We start from the raw sequence: 8,488 nt of genomic DNA on the forward strand, positions 1-8,488 counted from the left end.
AGTACACGCTTGTATACTGACACATATAAATGTACATGCATATACATACACACATACATATACCTGTATATACACACATATACAGAGAGAGAGAAAAAACAAAGAGAGAGAGAAATATATATATAGAAAGCAACCATACTTATGAAAATCAAAACAAAAACAAACTAGGACAAACAGAGAGGTCGATATTTTATTCAATAAAGCTATATTAACAATAAAGCAATGAAACTTCTTTCTTTCGACTCCTTACTGTAGATTCTAATGTCCGCGTTAATTGATATATAAACACGCATATTTTAAAAAGGTAAAAGCATTTTTCATTCATAAATATATATATATATATATATATATATATATATATATATATATATATATAAAACGATAAACAACCACAGAATTCGCGCATAAGCCAGAGGAGTCCTAGAGTGGATGAAACGCCGAATATTCAGTGTAGCTTAATCGCCATATATATTTTATAAATTACTAACTAGCTCTACCTACGTATTGAACCCTTTTGAAGTAAATACTTAAAGTTCACGCATAAATCTATACTTTCGTATATTAATTTTATGTGAGTAAATTAAGTAGTTATATATATATATATATATATATATATATATATATATATATATATATATATATATATATATGAATAAAAATAAAATAAAATACCAGCGATGGTTGACGTTATGTTGTTTTGAAAACAGAAAACCCGAATGAATTTATGAAATGATCAACGTTTTGTTCCTATTGCAGAGGACATCTTCAGGATATTAAAAGGAAAAATGCAAAAAAAAAAAAAAAAGAAAACGATCATAGACCATATGAAAATTAAAAGGAAATAGTGTTAGAATCCTACCCATATCGGGAAGGAAACTATGTGTGTGTATCTAAATTTGTATGGGAAGGTTGGGTTGTTCAATGCATATATATACACTTTTAAAAATACGTTAAATATGTACACTTTTGTTTTTCTCTAAACGTATTCATTTTGTTAAATTATTTAAGGATTAAGGAAAAACGGTTAACCAGGATCTGTTTGATATTTTGTTCTTTGATTATTATTTTCCCTATACTAGGGGCTAAATGGTAGAGGCTCTTTCTTTGTGTAGTAGTATTAGTGTTTAATATTAGTGCTGACTCTAAAAGTCTTCTTTTAGCTCTATCTATCACGTATGTTATAATTTTCGCATGATCTAAATTAAATGAATGATCGTGTTCTACAAAATGGCAAAAGAGTGCATTTATGGCGTTACCATTCCTTATATCTCTTCTGTGTTCGTAAAGTCTTAGTTTCAATTTACGCTGTGTCTCACCCGTTGGAAATTGTTACATGGGATGGTATGTATACCGGCGTCGGATGTGAGGGTTTTGGGAGAGTGCTTGGTAGTTTTTAATGTCTGTTTTATTGTTGTGGAAGTTGTTTGTATCAAGTGAAAACCAAGTCTATTAAGAGTGTCGTAGACTTGTGTATTTTTAGTGTGGGTGGGAATGAAAAGATGTCTGTTTAATAGTAAAGTATTTGTTTTATTTTTCTGTCTGTTTATATTATAGTGTATTTTCGTAGCTTTTTTCTTTGCGTAAGCAATGAAATAGGATGGGTACTGTAGTTTGTTTTTTTTTTAAACATTCGTAATGTATTGAATTTCATCATTAAGATATTGGGAGCTGCATATTCTAAAGGCACGCAAGAAAAAAACAATAATCATGCCAGTCTTTATTTTATCATTGTGGTGCGAGTAGTAGTGAATATAATCGTTTTTGTGTGTGGTCTTTCTATGTACTTTGAAGCTCAGATCGGTTTCTGATCTGATGAGGAGTATATCTAGAAGAGCTAGGGAGTGGTCTTGTTCGGATTCGTGTGTTACTTTTATGGACGGTTCTACTGAATTTAATTTATTTCTAAGTTGTTCTATTTGTGCGTTTATGGGGACAAAAATAAGAATATCATCCATGTATCTGAAGTACGTGGAGATTTTAGCTAGTCTAAATTTGAAAGAGTTGTTATCTAGGAATTCTAAAAATAAGCAAGCTAGTACACCACTAAGGGGGATAATCATAGGGAGTCCAAATTTTTTGTCTGTAGTAAGAATTATTAAACTGAAAAACGGTTCTGAATTTTATCATTTGTATTAATGTATCCGAGGAGAAAGGTAGATCGGCTTTAATTTTATTTAGGTGCTTGTGGAGTAGATTAAGGCATTTTTTAAATTGGAATATTGGTGTAGAGGAAAATTATGTCTAAACTATGCATGGTTTTATTTTGTACGTCCATATTTTTTTTTTATTTAGAAGGTCGCCAGAGTTTTTTTTTATATTTGAAGTGCTGATAGTGCTCATTAGTGGAGTTAAAATTTGGTCAATAGCTCGTGCTAATTTATGGATGACGCTTCCGATGTTAGATACTATAGGTCGCATAGGGATGTTCTCTTTATGTGTTTTGGGGAGGCCGTATAATACAGGAATAGTGGGGTGGTATTCTATGTTATTTATCCATTTTTTTATCGTTTCGATAAGTTTTTTTATGGACGTATTGAAGGTTTCGAAATCTTTTTGTATTGATTTTAAGTCAATCGGAGGATATATATCTCCGTCTGCTAATAGTGTGTGCATTTTCTTTAGATATATATCTTTATCTATGATAACAATACCATCTCCTTTATCGGCTTGTGAAATGATGATGTCTTTATTTTTGTTAAAAGTTTTAAGGCATCAATGTATCTCTTTGATAATGCTAATTATTGAGGTTGGATAGTTGTTAAAGATATTATCCCTTGTATGAAGCCTTTAGTGAAATCCGGGTCATCTTGTTCTTTTCTTTTTTTTTTTTGCATTTTTCCTTTTAATATCCTGACGATGTCCTCTGAAATAGAGACGAAACGTTGATCATTTCATAAACTCATTCGGTTTTTCTTTTTTCCAAACAACACACACACATATATATATATATATATATATATATATATATATATATATATATATATATATAATTTTACACAGACTCTTATTCGCCTTTTCTTTCCTCTTTTGTTTATTTTTGTTTTTTTATCGTATATCTCTGAGTATTTGCTCTTGGGTGACAATTTAATTCGCTTGTTTGCATTTTTTATAACCAACGATGATTTTGTTTGCTAAATAGGCCCCTAGGGTTTGTTCGGATATTATTTTCCAAGCCTTGTATATTTTTATACCGTTAAAAAGTGATATATATATATATATATATATATATATATATAGTACTTCACATACAGAACTGTTTCGTTGTATCACAACACATCAGTGTGGCGAGACATACATACAGCCATGGATCGAACCTATAACCATCGTGTTGACGGACCACGAATCAGTGCCCGTAAATATTTCTCCTCAAATGTCTATTTAATTAACATTTGCCCGGCGCATAGTGCCCTAACTATGAGTTTTTGTAGAAAAATACATTTATATATATATATATATATATGTATATTAATACATACATATATATGTATATATGTATATAATTGTATATATATATATATGTGTATATATATGTATACATGTGTGTGTGTGTGTGTGTGTGCGTGTGTGTGTGTGTGTGTGTGTGTGTGTGTGTGTGTGTGTGTGTGTGTGTGTGTGTGTGTGTGTGTGCTGGATTTAACGAACTTCAGAATAAAAAAATGCGACATCATAATAAATACTCCAATCATGTAAGGTGGCCAGAACCAATCTTCTTCCAATTAAGAGAAAATTATATTTAAGAATTGTCTCTGTGGCGATTAGCGCAGATGGGATTCTCGAGTAAACTCCATTACAATTGTTACTTGTAAATTTAAGTTGTAAAATAAGTGCATTTTATCCAATTAAATGATAGAATCATCTTTTTTTAAGATAGATGGGTTTTAGTATTCTGGCCCTTTAAGGCCGAATATCAAAGCCTAATAAACCCTAGCTAAATCCGTCACCGTAAAATAGGCCCTAAAGTTGAGGCTAAAAAAGATAGGGAAAATATCATTCTAGCTAGAGTAATATCACAAAGGTGGTATAAATATATTTAAACGAAATAAATAATTATTCATTTGTGTTATATATGGCTTAGAAAGCAAAATAAGATAGGTTTTCCTACTTCCGGGTCGTGATTCGGTCAATGCCCCAGTCGAAGTGATATCCCAGAAAGGATGCTAAGCCCTTTCTGGGATTAGACCCTGGGGATAACAGGTCGCTTCGTTTCAGGTCCGCCCGTCGTTCGACCAGTTTCAAATGTAGTAGCAGTTCTTTTTTCTTTAGCCCCTAAAAGTGCCAACGAGGTAAGAATCCAAAATCTTTATTTATTTTATTAGTCATCATTTACGTATTAGAAGTATATAGCCTTGTTTTTAATAAGAATATATTCAATATTTCTTTACATATATATATATACGTTCGGCAGTCACATTTCTCATTCCACGTAATAGTCTTGAAGAACCTTTTTTTGTGTCGCATGTGTCCGGTGTCGCTGTCATGTCTATCTCCTATCTTTTTCTTTGTATTATTTTATTTGTTTTCATGAATTTTTGATAAATATTATATCGTTTTATACATTTTGTATCACATTTATGCCAATCGTTTTTATTTATTTTTATTGCAGTTTTCACAAATGCATATGTACAAGAATAAAATTATTCTAACCATAATTAAAGCAGTTGTCAGTTTTTCACGCATGTCAGGAGGTTACAGGAGTAACAATGTGGATAAAACTTACTACCAGAACAGTAGCAGGAACTCGCTATGAAGCAAGCGAACAACAGAAGATGTTGCATTTGAGAGAAACAGCTTACCTTATAGGCTTGTATATATGTGCTATATACTCTTTATTCTTCTAAAATAAATGTTTCATTTTGTAACCTTGAATTACTGAACAATATATATATATATATGTATATGGATATATATATATGTGTTTATATATATACCCTTGCTCTCTCGCTATTTGAATGAAAAGTGTTCGACTGAGCTCCAATCTATTGTCCCACTCGCTAATCCCTTACAAAAAAACACTCGTCTAGTCAAAATCTCTATCAATAAATGTCCCTACTCTCTATTGTTGTCTAAACCTAAACATGGATTCCATGAACAAAGTCATTTAGTCAAACGGTCTCGTAAATAATCTAATTATAGTAAATTACTTCTACAGCAGATTAGTATGCAGCTGTTCCAATGACAACAATACCCACATCCTCGAGTGGCCTCCGGAGATTTATATGTAGTAACCCCTTTGTAAAACAAATTATCTATATGGTATATATAATCGATTTTTCTAAGCACGAATAAAGATGATGGAGACGACGCAGCTGGTTATAGGAGAAGCATAACGATACTCTAGTGCTATTATAAATTTATGCTCTCAGAAACAAAAGTACTTTTACAGACATAAAACATAATTTCCAAATTATACAATAGATTTTTCCAAACGTTTTCTATATCAAACGCATAAAAGAATAGAGCTTCCAATTAAGAATTTTTATTCACAATAAAATTTTTCTATGTAACCTTGAGCGTCAATATTCATACATTTAAAAATGATCTACTCATTTTTTAGTTTGGTCTGATATTTACTTTAGTTACTATAGATATATGTAATTTAGAAAGTATAAAGACGAAAACGAGGTGGAAAGCTATTTCTGTAACTAGCATGCTGTTCGATTTTGTTTATTTTTGTCTTTAATTCTTATCACAGACAGCGGCGCCCGTCTACGCTGTAGAAATAGAAATGTCTCTAGCATATGCATTTTATGCAGACTGTTTGTGCCGAGGCGTTTCTTTGTAATTATATGTCTGATATTCTAGTGAAATGTAGGAGTGCCTCGGGCCGATAAAATTGTGGCAGGTTCAGACAAAACTTATTTCCTGTGGCAAACCGTGTATATAACCGTTGTACACGAGTCGACTCCCTATAAAGTAAATATGTTTAGCAAGATAAATGATCTATAAAAATAGTTTATGGATACAAAATCACTTAGTTATCATATACTCTGCTATACACTATAAAAAGTTATCATATACTCTGCTATACACTATAAAAATCTCTAGTGGTCAGAAAAGATCATATTTAAGGCGGGATATGTTTCACACACAACGAACCTAATATTCTTTTAGATACAAACCTATATGTTACTGTATGCCCTTACGTTTATGTGATCATATGCTCTTATAACCTCATTCGTGCTGGTTGGTATAAAAACTTATTTTGTAATTATACTGTATTGAAAAGATTAATTGGTTTTTGGAGATTTTGGCTAATCGGGTTCGTCGGGAGTATGTAACTCATGCTGATACGAGTCGAATAGATTAAACAGGACACATTCGATTAAAATACGTGTTAAAGGAGGTAAATTGCGATGTTTATACAAGATTGCGAATGTTCTTCATACTGCAGTATCTATTAGATTGAATACATTTTTGTAGAAAAGATATTTCTTGTACACAAGTGGAAGGGACGGGTGGTAGATGGCCTTACTCAGATGTACGAACAATACTCTATGCATTTGCAAACGGTCGCTTTTTGAGGTACAGAATACTCACAGGTGCGAGAAATGTCACAGTACAGAAGACACACCTTTTTACAGCAGCTTTTGAAATATCCCAGTTTACGTTGCCTGTGAATGTTAAGCCAACGAGTTTAAAGAAAGAACATACAGGTAGTTTGTTATTAGTCATGACTATAGATGGTTGAGAAGGCGTTTTCCTTATTTTATATTTAAATGATTAAGCTTAGCTTAAATGTTACCATTTATGTGCCGCTTCATCTCATTACTGATTGAAAGTCTTTTCGATTTTGCATTTTTACCTCATGGCTTCACAGAACATTGTATTATTGGAAAATATACCTATGTCAGACAATGTTATCAGGATGTCGTTTATGAATACCAGGATTAATAGATGTCCGGAAATCGACAGCTGAAGTAGTTCTTTTACAAGGTAGTCACCACTTATCAAGGCCCGGAAGCCACTCGAGGATTAGGATTATTGTGTGTAGAGTACATTATTGGAGATTTGATAAAGTGTCTTACTTAAGGGGGCGGTTCATCAGGAATTTGTCTATGTTGGACTTGAAGGTCGGTGTCAGGTGATAAACAGGCAAACAGAACAGAGTTCCACAGGCGTTCACTTCTAAGGAAGAAGCTTCGTTCATGGAATCTACGTTTTGGTTTTTGGACAGATAAAGAGTGGGGAAAACTTTTGGTAGGGTTTCAGCTAGACGGGTGTTTATCGTGAAAGATTGGCGGGGGGACCAGAGATTGGAGCTCAGACGAACACTTGCCATGGAAGTAACGATAAAACCAAGAGGTTGTCTTACATCTACGGAACTCTACTGTGAAGGGATGGGATTTTACTGCTTGTCGGATTTGTTCGGGTATTTACGTAGAGGGGGTAGAAGTTCTTGCAGTTCGTCGGAGCATTCATCGTTAAAGTAGTTGTAGAACAGGAGGAGGGATGCATCGTTTCGTCGATGGGACAGAGGCTGAAGCTTGGATGACAGTTCAGGACTATCAGGTTGGCGACTCTCTTTTGAATTTGTCTAGGAGTGAGAGACTAGTAGCAGATGCACCAGCCCAAATATGATAACAATACCCCATACATCGGCGATTGGTGGCCTTTAGTGCTACAGGATACTTTCGGGAATCAGTAGCTTTCTAGCACGGTAGAGAGAACCTAACTTTTTTCGCAGCGGTCATGGCAATGCTCTCAATGTAATTGTTCTAACTCATGTTTCCTGTGAAAGTTAGGCCGAGAAGTTTAAAAGATGTATTTTCAGATAAAGAGTATTTGGTCAGTGCTATTGGTAGTAGAGAATGTTTCTTGTAGTTATTGAAGGAAACAAGTTTAGTCTTGGCAGCATTGAATGTGATCAACCATTTTTGCCACCATTCCACTATAGATTGGAGGTCATCCTCTAGTGTTTCTGCCATTTCTTTAGATATGTGTTCATTTGTTTTCTTGTCGTGTCTGTTATAGAGCGTGGTGTCATTACCATATATACCTATCTCGCAGAGAATTTTGTCAGGGAGGTAATTTATTATTTATTAGGAATAATAGAGGTCCAAAAATAGACTCCTGAGGCACTCCCGCATTTATATCATATTGTTTAGATGTACGACCATCGAGGACAACCTGGATTTTCTCTTATCTAAGAAGGATTTAATTATGTTAAGTATTTTTCCAGTGATACCGTATGATCTGATTTTCATGAGAAGTCCTTCATGCCATACCCTGTCAAAACCCTTAGATATACCTAGAGCTACCGCTCTACCCTCCCCTGCTTTGTCAAGTGAATCGTATATACGCTCGGAGATTACAATTAGGATGTCTGATGTGGAAAGGGCGTACATATTGTTGGTCGGTCAGAAGCTTAGCATCCGTAAGGTGATGGACTAGAGCTTGGTTAATTGTGGACTCAAATATATTGGCAAAATGGGAGGAGGCTAATTGGGCGGTAATTTACTGGGTCAGTTCTTTCGCCAGAATTCTTGAA

Source organism: Euprymna scolopes, chromosome 3 (assembly GCF_053919585.1).
Source record: "Euprymna scolopes isolate OS-2025 chromosome 3, ASM5391958v1, whole genome shotgun sequence".
NCBI lineage: Eukaryota > Metazoa > Mollusca > Cephalopoda > Sepiida > Sepiolidae > Euprymna > Euprymna scolopes.